Below are 20,106 nucleotides of genomic sequence, written 5' to 3'. Positions count from 1 at the left end.
CTCCCTGGGGGAGGCATTAACCTCAGCGGGAGCAATCCCAAATCCAAACCTTAGACAAAAAATTCAGGCTCTGGCCAGAGTCCCTGAATGATTTCTGCCCCCCTGTCTCTGCCCAGTGGAGCCACCATCTTCCCCAGCGGACTTCATGTGGGGCTGAGCTGGCAGCTGCTATAGGCAGTCTTTATAGAGGGCCACTTGGCCTTTGATGAAGTCCCGGCAGGGGCAGATCCTCTGTTGCCTGGGGTGGGCACCTGCACAGCTGAAGAGCATCAGGTCCCCTTGAAACACACAGTGCTTGCTCTTGGGGTCATAGGAGGGCTCCAGGATGTCCTTGGCCAGCTCTGAGCTTTGTCAGATCACTTCATACCTGAAGAGGAAGAGAAAAGCACATGGGTTGGAAATGCAGGGGACAGAGCTCATCCCTGTCACTGGCCACATTGGCCCACTTGCTGAGGTGTGGGAGACGCATTCAGTTCTCGTGCTGCAGAAATGAAATGGTGCCCCTCTAAGTCTGCAATTCTTCACTTCTAGGAACCTCAGCTCCGGAAATACAGGTGTGCCTGGGTGTACACAGGGGGGGTGTCTTTGAGGCTGCTCTGTAATAAAGGAAAACTGGAACCAACTGTCTTCTCACCAAGTAGGGAATTGCCAAATAAACCATGGCCATCCTGTGTCTGTGGAATTCCACACAGAACTCCAAACATGAAAAGTGTGCCCTGGCATGAGAGATGTCCCAGAGGAGGGCAAATTATGAAATAGGATGTACAACATGGTCAACCTGGTGTGTTGTGTGACTATCCAAGCCAAGATAGCTGCACACGAAAGTGTTGGCGGCGAGCAGAGGAACGGCACTGGGGCTTAGTGCTGGGTTTTTTAAGTATTTTTTTTATTAAATGTTTAAAAAGATTCCCATGATATGGCCTTAGTTTCCACTGGTGAGCAACTGGGTGCTCTCCCAGGGACTTCCTGCCCAAAATCTTGGAGTGTCACATGACCCTTCAATACAGCAGATTGTAATCCAAGCTACAGAAGAAGGAGCCAAGGCTTCAGGATGTGCAGAGCCAGTGAGCCAGACCCTGCTCCTGAGGCTTGTGCTCTTCACATATTCTCCCCACAGCAGAGTTGTCTGAGGGGCTGCAAAGGATATTCTGGTTTTTTTTGTTTGTTTTTTGTTTTGGTTGTTGTTTGTTTCCAAAGGTACTGGCCACCTATCTCCAAGGGCTTTCCCTCTCACCCGGGATACACTGGTTCACCCCACCGTGGCTTCTCCAGGACAACAAGGCTTAGCCTGGTGTCTTGTGTGAAAACCAGTTAGAACCTGGTGCTGCACTCAAGTTCCAGAAACAAGGTGTAGGGGGCCGGGCAGACCTGGGTTTCAGTTCCTGGCTTTGTCTCTTAAGAGCTGTGTTATCCCGGACAAAGGACTGAGTCTCTGTGTGGCTCAGTGTTTTCTTCCGTAAAATGGGATAAATAGTCCTTAACTGCAGGAATTAGAGAAACATTTCTAGAGCACTTGGCGGAATCTGGTTCTGAGTGGTGGTCGATAAATATTAGCTATTACTATTATTACTGCCATTGCCAGCATGACCCTGGCAGGCCTTGGATGGGTTATGTCACCTTCCTCCCTTATAGATGGCATGAATCTACACACACCAGCTATTTCCATTGCATTGTTCACAGAAGTCTCACTTCTTGCTGGGATGGAGGGAGATTAGAACAGTGAATTTGAGATTTCCCACTACCTCTGGGAGGCTTCCAGGTGGCAGGGAAAAGTACCGCCCTCCTTCTTTCTCCAGCCAACCAAGGGGCCTGAGCCCGGCCTCCTTTGGCCAGTGTTTATCTGGTGATTACCAGCACATCTGCTATGGCTTCTGGAGCACTCTTACCAGCCTGGCTCCTGCTCAGCCAAGGCTGAAGCCCCACTGCTCCAGGAACCAGCACTCCCTGGGGCTCTGGCTTCCCTGATGCATGCCAACTGGACCCAGCTCCGATGCCTGCTCTGGAGGCCAACACCCCTCTTGACTTGTCCCTGCAGTCACCAGGGGTGTTCTACACTTTCTCAAGTGCCCTAACATCCCTGGTCTTGGTGCCACCTGGGAGATAGTGTTTAACTGGGAAGAAGGCTAAAGTGAGCATTTAATGGATTTCCTGAAAGAAAAAAAGTGTCAGAGACTATGTCCTTGTCAGTGTACCAAACTGGCCATTAAAGAGAAAGGGGCATCTGGAGCTGAGCTGGGAATGAAAAGTTTACATGTGGTGAGAAAGAACATGTAATATTTCTCTTTAAAGGTCTCACTTATGTCACTTAATGTCTTCCAGTTCCATCCATTTTGCTTCAAGTGACAAGATTTCAGTTTTTAATGGCTCAGTAATGTTCCATTGTGATTATGTGTGACATTTTCTTTATCCATTCATTGTTGAGCACCTGGGTTGATTCCTTCCAATTTTAGCTATTGTGAATGGTGCTACAATACACAGATATGTGTGTCTCTCTTTGGAAAAAAAAAAAAGAAAAGCTTACATGTAGAATGTGGCTTTGGGACACAGATTTATGTTTATGCTACTTATTTATGTGGGTGGATTACAGTAGCTGCTGTGACCTCATTCAGACCAGCTGCCTGGAATGTGGCTAACCAGAAGTATGGAAATCTCTACCACCACTCTCAGACCCTGTGGTGGGGGCGGAATTGCTGGAGCCATGAAAAGTCTTCCTATGCCCTCCCAGGTCACCTGTCCCCAGGCTCCTGTGCAGTCTGCTCGTGTGCGTGTACTTGTGAGTGCAAACCTGTGAATGGGTCTCAACTGAGGCTGTAGCAGGTGACATCTGCTGGGGAGAAGCAGAGACTCCCACCAAGGGCTCCAGCAACTGTCACTTCCTGGGGCCACAGTGAAGGCACACCTCAGGCAGCTCCCCAAAGTTTCACTGATGTGTGTTGGGGGTATGTATGACCCTACTCCCTCTCGAACACCACCCAACCCCTGGCCTGAGATTCTCCTAGGTCCCCGGTGGGGGGGGCTCCCTTTTGTGGGTGTGCAGGTACCTGTTCTGCAGCCCTGGGCAGGCAAAAAGGCTACTCCATCATCCTTGTGTAACTAGTGAGCAAAAGTCACCAGAGAGGTGCCTCACTGGATTAGACAGCCTCCCTAGTCCAGGGGTCCTCAATCCCTAAGGGATCCCCGACCTTCTCAGGGTACACACAGGGCTGCATGTGCCTCTCTGTCCTGTCTTGCTCAGATACACACACCCTTCCCTTCTTCTCAGAGACTCCAAGCACCATGTGTGTGTCCTCCCATCCGCTCTCCCACAGTACCACCTTCTCTCGGACTGGCCCATGACACTTTTCTTACAGGTTGAGTTTGGGAGTTTCTGGGACCCCTCAGTACTCAGCGCACAATTTTTGGCTCTTGAAGAAGAATAAGAGAGCAAATTCTCCTCCCATGGGGCTGCCACCTTCTCCTTACCACAGGAGTTAGGTAGGCTAGGAACCCCAGCACTAGGTGGAGGATGGAAGGTACTGGCCCCTCCCAGACAGGACACAAGCCTGTCCTACATCCTGCTCCTGTTCCTCCCACTGGACCCTGCCCCAGAGTGCCTGCCTTCTCTCCAAGACCTGGTAACCACTCTGATTCAGGGCCATCTCCTTTCTTGATGCCAAGGGACACACAGTCTAGACTCTACAGCTCAGAAGACCTGAAGGGCCAACACAGATGCACCTCTGCTTCAGACAGTGTTATGCCTCCATCTATCCATCCTATGCTGAAAATACATCAAAACATTCACTGAATACCCAACCTACTGACCACACCAGCTTAGCCACACAGCACCTTGTGGAGCACGTGGTTCCCTCTGGTGACCGTGTGGCTGACTGGAGTCTCAGTGTAACCCTACGGCCCAACATAGTGAGACAGTATTAAACTACCTGCACAAAGCCTGGAAAAAGATCCAAATTCAAATCTGGAGCACAGTTTCTGCTGAACATCCACACCCTCACATCAACCTATAGTCAAAAAAATTGTAAGCTGCACCATCTTATGTTAGGGGGTCACCTGAATTTTAAAATTTTGGAAGATACACCTTTAAGGGGTAGCTAAGGGCTGGGGATGTGGCTCAGCAGTAGAATACTTGCTTAGCATGTGTGAGGCCCTAGGTTTTATCCCCAGAAAAACAGAGGTAACCAAAATATAAAGTGGGCTTCATATTAACACATGTTCCTTTTTATGGAGCTCAGTCCTCTCCACTGGGCCATGCTGGAATTATCTCTGGCACTTCAGGGGCTTTTTGCCTTCTCGATCCTTCTACTCCTGATTTAGGTGAAGTCTTGCCCAGAGGAGGAATCACAAATGCTCCGAGGTGGTCTCTCCAGCATTTAACCATTCCCTGCACATATAGGAATTCAAAGACCCCTGGCCTGCTCCTCCCTGATTCAAGATGGCCACATGGATGCTCCAAAGGACATGATTTATGTAATCTGTTAAATTCATACTATACAGCGAGGACAGGTGGCTCTTAAAGGTTGTGGACACCGCAAGATGGAAAAAAGCTTAAGCTCAGCTTAGAACCAAGTCCCAAGTTGGAGAAGCAAAAGCAGCCCTAGTTCGTGGAGCTGCTAATTGCTAATTGGCTATGAATATGGATGGGCCAGGATTACCTCCATGCTGAGGAGGCACTCAATAGACTGCCAGATAGCTGGGTTTTTTTTTTTTTTTACAACATTATCTGTATTTACAAATGCATGAACAAGTTATTCAGTAGGGCTGTTATGTTCACAGAATTAATTTTAGACGGCTTTATTACGATATTACCATTCATTCCAGCCTCCTGGTAAGAAAACCCAAATATCCACTGTGGGGAGGCGTGGAGGAGACAGCGATCGACTGGCACAGGGTCTGACTGCAGGACTGTCCCACACCATGCCCCTCTCTACTCTGTGGATCTGCATGGGGCATGAAGGAGGAGGAAAAGGCGGCAGTCTGGCCATGAAATTGGTTTTTGAACTCTATCACCTAGAACTGCCTGGAAGGAGGGGCCATTCTGTTCTTCAGCAAGAGCTATCCATTATCATCCTGTTGTCACCCAGGATGTCCCCACTCTACAGCTGAGAAACTGATGGAACAGAGGGCACTGGCCCCTTTCCCAGCAGTTGGTTGCCCTTTCTGTTCCAACTGACCCAGACCCTTACCCTAGAGGCAGGCCACCTGCATGGGCTCCAGGCTAGTTCTGAGCCAGATCTCAGTCACTGTACCGAGACTAAGTGTCATGACTCCCTCCCAGGCTTGGAGGAAAGACCCACTATTCAGGAGTCCCATGCAGGTCTCATTCCCAGGAGGCACCTTCTTGTCCTCCATTTTCCAGAAGGGGCTGCATACAGGCAGAACTAGAAGTACAGTGCCACATCTGTACCAAGCAATTTCAGAACTCCAATACAGTGCTCAGGGTTCTCAAAAAGCCATCTTGCCCTGGGAGATATCTACAAACTGAGCCAGTGGAAAGCCAGCCCCAGAATTCAACATCTCTGCTGTGGAGTTGGAGGTTCCATGTCAAAACCAGCCCTCTTAGGAAGCTCCCTACCCTCCCTCTCTGGCCTGTGCTTTTATGTTCATGGTGGAATCAAGGTAGCCTCTAGTTACCTGCCCCATAAAAAGCCTGGTTCCCCTATAAAAAGAAAAAACAGCATCCCTCAGAGTCCTGCTCAGGAGAGCATTCCTACCAGTGATGCTGGAGACCATGCATTCCAAAGGGAGTTTTATACCATGTTTCAGGACAGCAAGACACACAGGAGGAAGCAGGCCAGCTCAGACCACCATGAACAATAACCACAGTGGCCGGGTAGGAAGCCAGAATGGGGGATAACTGATCCCCAAGACCACTCTATTCCTGAAACATCTCCTTCAAGCCTAGGACAGCACAACCATTGGACTGAATCTTCACAGTTAAGATAGCAGTCCTTATTGTTTATAGGCATGTTTCTTGGAGAAAATTCCTTATCAGGGAAATTAAGGTGGGAGACTAGATGGTGGACCAAGGGTGGGGAGTGATAAAATTTAGGAGAGCAGAATTCGTACTGAGAGGGATCAGGAGGCAGAAGCCAGAAAAAAACCTCATGTGGAAATCTTGGAACTGTAGATGTCAAACTCAAATGCTGATGCAAAGGGAAATGAATGGCATCACTAAACAAATTGCAAGTATGAGGCAAGAAATTCCAGGAACATAAAGGCCCCCCCGATACAGCCCTGGCCAACATTCCCAGGCCTGCACCTGTGTGCTGGGGAGGGACCCAGCAGTCAGGTATACTGAGGCCTGATGCATGATGCACCAAAGGTTCCGGAGGAAAGTTGGAGAGGGGAGGGGACCAGAAGAGGGGAAGGTGGCACTTGGAATCTGTTGTGGGCAGTTTTGTGCCAGCTGCTCCTCCCAATTTCTCATTCCTTTCTGACTCCAAAATTGAAGATGCCACCTCTTTCCTATGCTGCTCAGACTCTGCCGGGGGCCATCTAGGGATCTGCCTGCTGCCAGAGGTCTCAGGGGTGTGTCCACCCATGGCTATGATTCTGTGCCACCTCCATTTCCTGTTCATGGGTATGGCATTAGCAAAACCAACATCTCCCATGATCTCCAAGGCCAGATGTGGCATTATTTATGCAAATACAATGTCCCTACGCAGATCCCAAGTATACCAGGTGACTTCATCTTACTGAACACTGAAAATGTAGGGGTCCAGCTGCAAACTGCTGCCTTCACCTCATCTTTCCCCTAAAGCCCACAGCCTGGAAACTGAGAATGAGCACCTCTCAATCTGACTCTAACCCAGAAAGCTCACAGAGGCTGAGTTGACCCCCTTCCATTCTCTCTCCCCATCCCAAGGCACTTACTTCAGTAGGTCCTTGTCCTTGTTTAGGTGCTGGAAGAATGACGGCTCACAGATGAGCTGGTTCTCCTGGAACACCTGCTTGCAGGACTGCCCAGGCTCAGCAGGCTTCACTTGTAGGGCACTGAGGGGCGGCCACATCACCTGCCTGTGGCAGAAGTCCTAAAAATGAAAACACAGCCATCAGCCAAGGGGCCAAAGATGCAACTGGGCATCTCCACCTCTGCCAAGCCATCTGGAAGATGAGAGGGACCCACCATGCTGTGAAAGAAGAGTGAACAGGAGAGTTGGGAGCCAGTTGGACACACCCTGAGCCAGGTCTTGATTTGTCTCATTACCAGCTTCCTCAACCACAAAGGGGGACGACAGCAGCATCTCCCATGCAGGGATGAGGGGCGAGAGGTGACATCTGCAGTGCACACAGAACCTACTATGGTTTGAACATGAAGTGTCCCCTTAAAGCTCCTGTGTTAGTGAAGGAATACTCAGAGGCAAAATGATTCATTTATGAGAACTGTAACATCGGTCTGTCCTAATTTGAATGGGTGGCAACTATAGGCAGGTGGGATATGGCTGGAGGAGGTGGGTCACTGTGGGTATGTCCTGGAAGGGTGAATCTTCCCTGCTGCCCCTAATCCTTTCTCTCTCTGCTTCCCAGCCACTACAAGATAAGCCCCTTTCCTCTACCACTGCCCTTCTGCCATGCTGTTTGGCCTCACCTCAGGCTCAAAGCAATGGAGTTAGCCAACCATGGACTCAATCTCTGAAACCAGGAGCCCCAAATAAACCTTTCTTCCTCTAAGTTCTTTTTTTAGGCATTTTGGTCACAATGACAAAAAAGCTTACTAACACAGTAACACACTGGCCCACAGGGGTGGCTATTCACTATCGTCACATCACTAATGCCCCAAAGGCTATCACAATCTGCCCTTGAAGGCACAGCCTCACCCACCTGCACCAGCTGGCCAGTTCATCCCTCTCTGAGTCCCAAGACTTGGTAAGGATATACTGAAATTTTGCAGCTACCTAGTATGACCTTGTTTTAACTCAATGACTGAGGCTGTGAAAATGCTGAGGCTGTGAGGTGGAGGATGCCACCAAGGACCCGTAGGCATCCAGAGCATCACCTGACACAGTCCAACATCTTTGCCAGGGACTCTGTGCTTATTGGTTGAAAATAGTGACTACTATGTCACAGGAACTCGACAAGTAGAGACATATGTGAAGGACACAGTACCCCTAACAATAGGGTCATGTGGGGCAAAGCCAGTCTCTCTGGGATGTAGAGTGAGGAAGCAGCACGCTGGAGGGAGACGCAGGGGTGAGGGCATCATGAATGATGAGAAACTGGAGAAGGGAGGGGCAGCCACTCTCTGACCTGGGACCTCCTGTCAGCTGTGTCCAAAGCAACCTTATGTAAGCGCCAGTGCTGGGATGCATGACCCTGGTGCCCAGAGCTGGCTCTGCTTGCCCAAGGCAGAATGGACCTGTGAATTGACCCAAGGCAGAATGGCTTCAAGTCCCCAGACGACACAACCTGCTGAAGATGCTACCTGCACAGGAGCACAGAGGACCTGTGTGTGATATTCCCTCAGGGAAGGGCCAGTCCTCAGGAGTGACAATTAGAATGCTGGGTACATGGGTGTCTTCTGATAATGCACCCCACAGAAAGAGGGGACACATGCAAAGAAACCATCTGAAACATCACGGCAGCATTGGAAAGATGAAGCAAAGAGCTTTATATCATCCAAAGGCTGTATTTACACAGACACCTATTTAGGACAAATAATACACCAAATGAGGAGGTTTCCATGCACTGACATAAGAACATCTCTGAGGCATGCTGAGCAGTGAGAGGAACCAGGTAACGGGGGCTCCCAGTGGGTTTCCATCTGTGGCAGGCACTGAGGGGAGGAGGCGCAGACATACAGAACCATGTGTGTGCTATTCCAAGAACACCTCCTGCTGGTCATGCTGCTGCTGAGAAGGGAAATGCAGGACTAGGCTCAGGAGATTTACTTTGCAATGTGTGTCCTTCTGAAAGACTGTATTTTTCCTCAGGTTTCCTTTCCCACTTTGGTGTGGATGAGGAAATTAGTCATCTCAGGGCCCAGAGCTCCTGACACTGGGGCACACAGAGGAAACGTTCTGTCCCACCCTTGTTTGTTGCAGAGAGTGTTGCATGAGGGACCTCCTACTGCCCAGCAGGTCCTCTAGCAACGAGAAGGGTGTGGCTCCCCAACAAATTGTATCCAACAGGGGCCTCTGGCACTTCTTGTGTGTGAGTGTTTTTATTTTTTTTAAACCTTATGCCTGTATTACTTTTTAATGAGTAAGCCAAGACACAGCAAAGAGAGCAAAGAAACCTCCCCGATTCTGCAGCCAGCAGCCATCAAGGTCCACCCTGCCTCTCCCGTTTACTTGCTATGTGAATCTTTGGGCAAAAATACTTAACATTTGGAGTTTCAGTTTCTTCCTCAGAAAAAACAGAGAGAAAGACAATGATAATTCCCTGTGCTGCTGGCTTCTCTTTGCCTCCTTCTTAAAGGAGGTTAAGCTGCTGAGAAAGGCAGTCTGCAGGTGGCCAGCCCCTGGCAGGACCTTCTCTTTCAGTCTCTACAAAGAACTGCATCAGGCAGGCCCACTGCAGGTCTCCACGTCACTCTCCCCTGATAGGGAACTTGACTCCACCAGTCTGAGTTTGTGGCGAAAGAACAGAAACGCTTCCCCCAACAGTGGGCAGAAAACCTAGAGCCGGATTCCTAGCCACGGAAAGCACAAGACTCCAGAATGGTCTAATAATTCAGAGATAGGGAGAAATACACTGGATTACTTAGGAATGTTGAGATGCAGCCTAATCTTCTGAAAGTGAGGCATAGTGGCAGGTAAGCAGGGTGTCCTGAGACCTACACAGCCCTGGGCATCACTAGGCAGGGAGACACATCTGACTTCTCACATTCACAGTGCTTTTGAGTACAGTCTAAGCCCTTGCTCAGCCAAGGGCAGCAGCAGTAATGTGGGCCTGGACACTGTCACTAAGGGTGACAGCATGACTGCACAGACCCGTTATCCAAATGGGACACTGTGCACTGCTGGCCACTGCTCTTTTGTATGACAGCACAGGGAAGCCTTGCATTTTATACCCTGTCCATTCCACCAGGATGACCGTCATCAGATAGGAAGAATGAACATACACCATGACCTGAAGTTATTGGTTATGAGAACGGAGAGCTGCAGGGGCATTTGGAAGATGTCCAGGTCGACATTACTGTGCTGTTCACGGCTGTGCAAGAGCTTAGACTGGACTTAAAAGCACTGCGAACATGAGAAGTCAGATGGGTCTCCCTGCCTAGTGGTGTCCAGGACCATGTGGGTCTCAGGACACTCCGTTCACCTGCCACCAATGTGGTTTGCCTGGCTGGCTAATGTAAGCATCTTTGCTTACAATTCCTTAGGAACAAAAGGATAACTTCAACAGCTTTTAACTATAATAATAAAGAGATGTGAAATCCAGCACACTCCAAAGTCTACAGCACAGGCAAACAACCAGCAAAATGACATGAGACCATACCTGCCTCAGATGAAGACAAGTGGGACTTTCTTTTTGAATAGGCCCAAAGGCCCATCTGTTAAAACCCGATCTCTGGTATAGCACTACTGGGAGGGGCTGGATCATGTTGGAGCTGGGACCTAGTGAGAAGTCCTAAGGTAACTGGGAGTGTGACCTGAAGGTGATATTAATAATCTGGCCCCATCTTGTCTCTCTTTGCTTCCTGACCATGAGGTAAGAGGTTTTGCTTGGCTTTTGTGTGAGTGTATGTGGCATGAAGTAGTAACACAGTCCCAAAGCAATGGGGCCAATCAATCATGGACAGAAACCTCTGAAACTATGAGCCCAAGGAAACCTTTTCGATTTGTAAGTTGATTATTGCAGGAATTTGTTATAGTAACAGCAAGCTAACTAACACACCTGGATTAGGCTGGGTGATTAAAAACCCATGAAGGATAAAGTGGAGCCTGGATTTTATTTATTTTTCTAAGAAAACTGACATCTCTCTCCATGAGCACCTCAGAGCTGAGAAGAGCTTCTCTGCACCTCTTGAGTAGAAGGAAGATTAAGAAACTTTCTTTCGTATTTATTCTCAGCCTGTACAAGGCCAGAACTAAAGTTAGAACACAGATCCCGCTGTGTTGGAGAGGAGATGATGTGGCAAAGGACTGGATGGACAAAATTTGAGGCCCTACCATGTGGCACATTACACAGCAGGTCTGACCTTCATTAGAATGATGTTAACAGGGTGTGAGAATGGCGGCAAATGTCAGGTGCTCCACGAACACTTGTCTCCATCCTTGGGCTCCTCCTGGGAAGAGCTGCCTCCACCCTGTGCGGCTTTCAGGCCCACCTCATTGTAGAAACAGACTAGGCAGCCCCAGATAAACAGATGTCCCAAACCTGGTCTAGACCAGGGCAGGGCAGGGCTGCGAGGTCTGGCAATGGGAGTTGGCCTTAAAGCTACACCTTGAGCTTCCTGCTTCTTCATCAACCTCAGCAGCCACCCTTCTTGGGTCCCTGGCAACAAGCCCGCTCAGCTCACTTCTGCACAGCAGCGTGGGGGCTCCAGGCACCTTGCTGCTGCTCACCAGGAAGACTGTCTGGCATCCTCCCAGGAGGCCCAGAAGATCAGGAATAGTAAAAATAGCAGCAGGACCTTCTTAAAGCTTGGGGAACCATCTGGAAAGCCCGAAGGTGATAAGATGGAACAGAGGGAGCCTGAAGGTGTTATCAGAAAGCACAGCAGGAGTAAGGTAGGAGGGACCTGGGGGCTTGGGCTGAGATCCTGGCCCCCCGAGGGGGGGGGGCTTTATAGATATAGTCTCCCAAGCTTTCTCTGCCTGTCCTCTCACATAAAACTGGGATAGTACCATCTGCCCTACATCCCTGGATAATTTCTGTGGAATGGAAGTGAGAGGACTAAGGAGAAGGTCCCTGAGATGTTCAAGGTAATGCTCTAGGCTGGACCATTCTGAATAGTCAAGCACAATTAGTAGAAATTTGGTGACTAGTCAAAATATTTGTTTGAGAGGCATGCAGATGGAGTGTGTTCTAGATATACACAGATATACACAGCAATTTCCAATCTGGTAAACAAGCCCCCAGGAAGAAGCACTGGGCCAAAGCCTCTCAAGCCTTATGCTGGGTATTAGAAATAGGAACATGAAAGAGACACAGTCTCTGGACTCAGGTTCAGTGCACAGGCTAGTAAGAGAGGCTGGCACTTAAAAAAATTACAGAACAGAATAAAACCATGCCCAAGAAGGAGGTCACCTGGAGGAGCAAAAGAGTGACAGTGGTAGCAATTAGAGAAGGCTTTCAGAAGATAAGGATTTTCTAGGATGGGTTGTGCAGGCTGAATAGGAGTTAGTGGCTTACCACTAACAAGGTGTTTTGCATATAATTGGTGCTCATGAAAGAGATGTTGAACAGAACTAAATGGTCTTGGCATCCTGGAACTCTGATAGCAACAGAAATAGAAAAGGAGACTATTCCAACCTAATGAGGCATTTATGCAGCCAAAATGAGATATACACAGTAATTTCCAATCTGGTTAACAAGCCCACTTACAACACACACCATCTGCATTCCTCTCTAACAATTATTTCAACTAGTCACCAAATTTCTACTAAATGTACTTGACTATTCAGAAATTTCCAGGCAGTAAGCATAAACCACAGTTAGAAAGGTTTATTCACCAACAAAATCTATGAGAAAACAGGTAAATGCAAGCTCCGTGAGGCAAGGTATGGGTGCCACCTCTATCATGGAGGCTAATTAGTGACACAGAGAAAATGAAACTCACAAACTACCCCAAGAGCTAGAGAAGACAGGGTGGGGCTGCCCCAGGGGAGAAGCACCAGGTGGAGGGGCCATCTGTGCCAGGTGGGGAGGGTCACCTGCTAGCTACAAAGCAGAGGTGCAAGAACAGCAGAGAATACCATTTATAGCATGTACAGCCTTCGCCACAAACCCTTCACCCACCTGGTCCTGGCCAGATCAATAATGGAGTTACTAAAGCTCTGACACGTTAGGTGTACATGGATCTCTATGGAACCCACATTGTCTGGAACTGAGAAGACAGGTTCAGATGTACAGGACTAAAGGCAGAAGCTACAGGGAATAAGGTCAGGAATTTGCAAAAAAAATAAAAATAAAAATGAATAAAAGGGGGGTTGATAGGACAGGTTTCAGACCATGAAAGGGGGATGTGGCTCACATTCAGCTACCTGGGGGCCAAGGCACACATTTATTACCTGTGTGATAGTAGTGAAATCCAGGGGCTGGCACAGAATGTTCAATAAATACTGATGACTGATTGGTTTAAGTCAGCTCAGTTGCCTGTTGGCACCCACCGTTCTTCGCCTGCATGACCCTCAAAAGGAAGTGAACACTGTCCCCAGGTGCTTCACCAAAGGAGGTGTCCATTTGTTTTCATAAAGGCAACGAACAATGTGACTGTGAAGCTGAGCAATAAGGACTGATGTCCACAGAGCATCATTACGCATGTCAATCATCTGAGCCCAAAATGGACCTTGATAGTGACGCATAAATCTACCATATTTCATTCTCCTGGAACACTGGGAGTCTCCTTGGGAGAAATGAAAAAACACATCCACATGAACAGCGGATTTTATAGCAGCACTCATCACACAATCAAAATAAGTGGGGGTCCATCAGCTGGTGAATGGACAACACATTGTGGTACATACACTCTATGACTATTCAGCAATAAAAGAAAATTAAATTCAGATACACACTACAATCCGGAGGAGCCCCAACAACATATGCTAATTGAGAGAGGCCAGAAATCTCCATAAAAGGCAAAGCTGCAGAGAAAGGAAATAGATAAGTGATTTCTGAGACAAAGGCAGAAACAAGAACTGATTGTGGACAGATATCATTTTGGGGTGATAGAAATGTTGCTAAACTAGACTGAGGTAGTTACTGTTCATCTTGATCAATTTGCTAAATAAACACTGATTGCGTCCTTATATGGAGTGATTTTTATGGTCTGTAAATTACACCTCAGTGAGGCTGTTAGAGAAAGATACCTTGACTGGTTTCTGGGCTCCTGCAGCAGCAAGCAGCTAAGGCTTTCAGAGTGCTCATGTGGGCCAACTACAGTTCTTAGCCTCATCATGTATTAATCTATTGATTCCTCCACCAACACCATGAGGCAAAAGCATTATCCCTATTTCACAGAAGAGGAAAGAGCACAAAGAGGGTAGATAACCTGCCCAAGGTCAATGTCAGTGGCAGCAGAGCAGGTGTGAAGATTCTAGGGTCCAGCACTCCATTGCCGCCCATCCAGGCTCCAGGAGCAGATCGATAGCAGCCTCAGTTATTTGAAGAGTAAAGACATCTCAAGCCAGTGCCCATCTTCTCCCCCTGCCAATTCCTTTTCCTCTTTTGTTCGGCAACCTCTGTCACCTCCACCATCTTCCTGCCCTGGGACTACCCAGACTCACTAAGAGATTTCCCTTCTACCTAGAACATACCCCAGTAAGTTCCACGTGGACTCAGAGGAGCAAGACATCCTAGGAGCTTAATCAGTTTCCACCGCTGTTTTTGGACTTGACTCTTTGTCCCTCCATATCTCTAGCATGCTTTTCACATGAATTCCAAGGCTCTTTACAAACCATGAGTGTGACTGACCATCCTGCACATTCACAGTCTTTATGGGGAGTGGAAAATAGGGTTGAAGACAGTGTATGTGTGGCTTTCAGAAAACCCATGAGAACACTGCCTTTCCTTGTTATGTCATCTAGCTGGAGGCAAATACAAAACTTTCCTAAGAAATGCACAAGGAAAACCTTAACAAGCCTGGACACACTCAGGGAATAATTGCCCTTGATTTTCAATTACAAGGGACTTCCCCCTTGGCACTCACTACCCCTTTGCTGGAGGCAGCCTTTTAAAGTGCTCATCTCAAAGAGCATGCCACCCAATCAACATTTGTAGTATTAGCAAAGTGTCTAGGGTGGGTGCATGGAGGGAGAAGAGCAAGCACTCCTCCTAGAGCCAGGCTTCTTTTCCTCTGGGTGCCTGCATACCGGGCTGGCTGGATCCGAGGAAGGTTTCCTGTCAGTGGCTGTTCAACTGTGCACTAAAGCCTGGGGTGCTCTCGATTGCTGTCACTTGGCTTCCTCTGGTGCCTGCCACCTTGGGTAAGCATGATGGACGACCTTGAAAGTGTTCTGGGATAAAAGACCCTGTGTTCCCCTTGCAGATCACAGGGAGGACTCTGAGGCTGAGATCAGCCTAACAAGCACTGTAGCTCCCCTGGTTCACACACAGGAAGCTCCTGCTTATGGCTGCAGCCTTTTCCACCTACACCAGAGGCACATTCTCTCCATCCTCGCTGCTCTTTGAAGATACTCTGCTGGCTGTAAAAATAACCGATGCCCCAAGCTGTACAAGACTGGGACCTGAAGCTCACAGTGAGAGGCTGGAGACTCAGTTTGTGGGTCAATGGGGTCTGGTCTGGCATCGGGGGAATATTCTGGGTCTGATAGAATTCCTGGCATAAACTCAAACTAGTCTCCTTTATTGCCCATTTAGCAGCACTGGGAGAATGTTTTACAAGAAATTCCCTAAATACAAGATTCCTAGAAAGATTTTTCTAGAGCTCCTGGTAGCAGCATTGCTGCTCACCCTGTAGTAAATCTTTTCTTTAGCTTATCCCAGAATAAAATCTGGACCCTCCAGATGATCCTTGGTCTTTTCACACTGGTTCCTCCTCCAGCCTCGACTCCCATGCCACTGTGCTCTTCAGCCACACATACGTATGCATCCTAAAATTCACCGTCATTTCCTTTTTTTTCTTTTTAGGCCCTGACATCTTGACTTGGTGGGCCCTTCCCACTTTCTTTCTCACACTTTCTTTCAGGACTTACCTCCTACAAGATGCCTTCCATTACTCTTGCCATCTTTCCCATCCTCCCTGGGGGCTGAGTCACATGATCCCAAAGCACCCTGGTTCCATCACTTGTACAGAGTTTAACCTGCAGGGGTGCACTGGCTCTATAAAACCTCACCCACCCAAGGCCTTGGACTTCTCTTCTTGACTGCCTGCACAGCGCATGGCGTGCTGTACTAACAAGTAGTCACAGAGTTGATGAGAGAATCAATAAGGCAGATAAAAAAAGAGATATCTCTGGATTTCTGTGGCCAGCATATCCCTGTAGAAAAGTCTCTACGCAGAAATGATGGGAAGGAGCAGTTTCATTAGCATGTTTTCCAGAAGAGAATTTTAGTAGTATGTTTTAGAATATTTATAATTTTAGTACCAGGCTGGTGCTGGGTGCATGGAATTGTGAGGTGAACAAGCCAGGAGGAGCTGGCGCTAAGGAGCACTTAACAAGGACTGTTTGGGAAATGGGACCTTCCTGCTTAAAAGGAAATCTAGCATTAGACTCAATGGAGGAGCTTAGACCTCAAAAGGACTGGCTGGATTCATAAGCTGACTCAGGGAGGAAAGAAGTAAAGATCTTCAAATAAACCTGGCCAAGAGACATTTATGTCTGCTCGTGACTTTCTCCTAAGAGGAGGCAGAACCAGGAAAAAAGGAAGAGAGTTTCAGAAGCAGCCACAGAAATGGAGTAAGAGCTCAAGAGAGCCTCTGAGAGGGAGGGTATGGTAGGCACAGCTATGAGGTATCAAAACCCTGTGCCAAAAGTGGTCAGTGGCTCCTCTCCGAACCTTCAGGGAGGTCCAACAGGGAGAATGTGAGAAGCTGAGCTTAGGGACACCTGCCACCTCCTGAGTCCCTAGCAAATGCTTCCAGTGCAGACTTAGCCCCACACCAAACTGTATTGAATCTTTTTTTTTTTTGAGAGAGAGAGAGAGAGAGAGAGAGAGAGAGAGAGAGAGAGAGAATTTTTTAATATTTATTTTTCAGTCTTTGGCGGACACAACATCTTTGTTTGTATGTGGTGCTGAGGATTGAACCCGGGCCGCACGCATGCCAGGCGAGCATGCTACCACTTGAGCCCATCCCCAGCCCCCTGTATTGAATCTTGATTGTTCCACCTGTGAGCCTCATGCCTGGGAGTCCTGGTTCCCATTATGCAGAGAATGGAGTTATTATTGCCACCTCCTGGGACTACTGTGAAGATTAAATGAGATGTTACCCAGTAAATAGTTCTCCCTTGTCCTCAGGGACACGTTCTGAACACCAACTGGATGCCTGAAACTGTAGATAGTACCAAACCCTATATATCTTTTCTCCTATGATAAAGTTAATTTTATGAATTAGGCAGAGCAAGAGATTAACTATAATTAAAACAATAATAATGATACACTGTAAAAGAAGTTATATGTATATGGTCTTATTTCTGTCTCTCAAAATATCTCACTGTACTGGTATTTTCCACTTGGTATTTTGGGTTGTGGTTGACTGTGGGTAATCAAACCTTGGAAAGTGAAACTGCAGATTGGGCGGGGGGGTGTAGGGTACTGTGACATGTTTCATGTGTTGGCATAGAATCTGTGTATACATGGCAGTTAGTTATGATAATGCAACCATTCTGTAGTCATGTACAGACTGAATGAGGTGATGAGTTCAATGTTACACTCTCCTGGAAAAGCCTGAGAATTAGTGTATGAGATATATAATTATTAATGTGTTATCACATAATTTAATATACTATAATATAGCATAACATGTTCAATAACAATACTAGGTCACATTTATTGAGCACTATGTGCAAGGCCCTGTTCCAAATACTTTCTGTGTATTAGCTTGTGTGATCTTCCCATTAGCTCAGTAAGGTCCTCTTATTATTCTTATGTTACTGAGGGAAGAAGGCACAGAGAAGCTGAGTAATGTCTGTTCAGCTCATATAACCACAGACTCGTGGTGCTAAGAGCTGAACCTAGAGGCTGGACTGGAGGGCACATCCTTTTGCAGCTCTCAAAACCTGAGATGATCAGACAGGCCATCCTGAAGCCGATGTGCCATGGTGCTCTTGCCAACAGCAGTGCCCCACTGCCGGCCACCATCCACCGCCTTACTTTCCTCAAACCACCAACTCTTCCTTTCGAAACTCCCGCTGGGCCTTCAGTCTATTGCCTACTTAAATTTTCAACTCACAGTTTCTATTTTCAGTTGGCTCTGTTGGTCCCCCACTGGGTAAAGATCCTTTACGGCCTAGACCACTCTGCCCTGCCCTTTAAAGGGAGCCCCTTATATTTGAAATCTGGTCAAGGAGTTAAGATTCTCCTACCCACATGGGTTTCAAGTCTGTCTATTTCTAGCTCTGGGTTGCTTTTGAAGCCCAAGGAATTAAAACATTATAAAAGAAAGGTAGTGACACTCATGGCCTTCACTTCTAAGGACATAAGCTGTAGTTTCCAAGCCCTGTTGGGGGTGGTGGAACTGTGTGCACTCTCCCCTGCTTTGGAGTTGCAGTCCTTCTTTTATCTGTTTTATATACCTAGGATTTGTTTGAAAGAGGTCTTGTGTGAAGAGATATTTGAAAATCCACTATAAAGTCCTAAAATGCTTAGAATTACTGAGCACATACCTTTAAAAGAAAGCTTAGAAACCAGTTTCAGTTCTTGCCTTTCTTGGGGGTGGGAAACAAAGGCAGGACAGACAGCTGTCTGTCTACCCCTCCTAAGTCCTTGTGATGCCCCCAGAGCCCACTTACTACACAAGCCCTGCTGGTCAGGGAAAACTCTGACCTGATCATCCTGTCTTCCCTGCTGTCAGTGTCAATGTGACCTTCCACTGTCACCAAGAACATCCCCCAATGAAAGACTGCTCCCTTGGGTGACCATGATGGTGCTGCATTTAGAATTCCAACAAGGCATTATCCAGATTCTGGAGACTTCCAAAGCAGGCAAATAACCACAGAAATATTGTGAGCTCACAACTGTTGATGAAAACCTGATGAGGGAATGGGAAGCAAGGAAAGATGGACTCTTTGACAAGACTTACTTGTTTTTTGATGAATGCATTGATTCGCTGCAATATCCCCTCACATGTGAATTTGTAGGGCATGTATAGCTCAATCTGCGGAAACAGAAGGTTCCATGAATGAGGAGAACACACAACACACACCACTTACCAGCTCTCCTAGAACCTCCCAATGCATGAGTGTCAATGCCTGCAGGCAGCCTTGGGAGAAGCTGTAAGTCACCAGTTTCCCAATGTCACCTTGTCTGCCCTAGGTGCAGTCCCTGAGCAGACTGTCTACCATCCACAAGTCTCAGATAACCCAAGAAGGAAGCAGTGGCAAGAAAGCCACTGTTTTTTTTAAGCTACAGTGAAGACTATATAAGGGGAAAAGCACTAAAGTTAGTGTTTGGCACACAGTAGGCACTCAACAGAAGGTGGAGATTACCACTTGCTAGCAGGTAAGCCCCCTGGGGTAAAGTTATGGCTGTGTCATTTGCATCCCTGTGTGCACACAGTGTGGGACAGGTAGGCTCTTAGCATGAATCTGTTGAATGAAGACAAGGTTACACTGCTTTGAGGAAACCACACAATGAGCTATTTATAGACCCACAACAGTGACCGGAAAACTGAGTTACAATCTTAGGTGAGGTCAGCACATATGCAAGGAACTCATGGTACAAAACTAACTGATATAAGGTCCTGAAGAGCCCAGCTAGAGGACTCTGGGAGGTCAGAGGGCGAAGCAGACTATGTTTATGAGTCCAGAGAGTCAAGGCTGGGGAGTGAGGAGAGATGGCAGCTGTTCCAGGTGGAGTAGAGTGAGATTTGATGTGTAAAGGCAGAGGAAGCTGCAGCTCAGGACTGTGGACGTTGGTGAGAGGACGCAGGAAAGACTCACTGATGTCACCAAAAGTCTTGAGGTTTCTAAACTGAGTTGCTTGAACTTCAAGGAGGGAAGAAAACCCTGGGAGGTGCTCCCTGTTGTGGGGAAGGCATTCCAATCTACACTGAGCCTGGAGGGAAGGGGAAGATAGGTGCGTCTGGATCTCCACTGCACAATGTTTGCTAGGATGCTGAGGTCTGCATCTTCAGCAGCGCACCAATCTGAGATGGGAAATTCACTTCGGAGAAAATCACCAGCTTCACAGAGCCCTTTAGCCCCTGGGGATCTCTGGGTGGGAAGGAGCACCTTCACCTCTTCCTCTTGAGTCTACACTTACCTACCTCAGATCTCTGGGGTAGAGAACAGGACAAAGTACCTGAGATCTGAAGCCTGCTAA

The 20,106-nt window shown here is 47.8% G+C and overlaps 1 protein-coding gene across 1 annotated transcript in view; it reads right to left on the bottom strand.

The window, feature by feature from the left end:
* Positions 1-206: 206 nt before the first annotated feature.
* The window catches only part of LOC143640503 (uncharacterized), an 87,748-nt gene continuing 67,848 nt past the window's right edge, over positions 207-20,106 (bottom strand). Inside the window, exons 9-11 of the mRNA XM_077108267.1 lie at positions 18,866-18,940; positions 6,871-7,028; positions 207-367 (exon numbers count right to left, since the gene is read on the bottom strand). The gene's annotated coding sequence lies outside the window, so the exon portion shown is untranslated. The remainder of the gene's footprint in view (positions 368-6,870; positions 7,029-18,865; positions 18,941-20,106) is intronic.

The sequence above is a fragment of the Callospermophilus lateralis genome, unplaced genomic scaffold (genome assembly GCF_048772815.1).
Source record: "Callospermophilus lateralis isolate mCalLat2 unplaced genomic scaffold, mCalLat2.hap1 Scaffold_314, whole genome shotgun sequence".
In the NCBI taxonomy this organism is placed as follows: domain Eukaryota; kingdom Metazoa; phylum Chordata; class Mammalia; order Rodentia; family Sciuridae; genus Callospermophilus; species Callospermophilus lateralis.
This window is presented reverse-complemented; position numbering and strand designations above follow the sequence as displayed.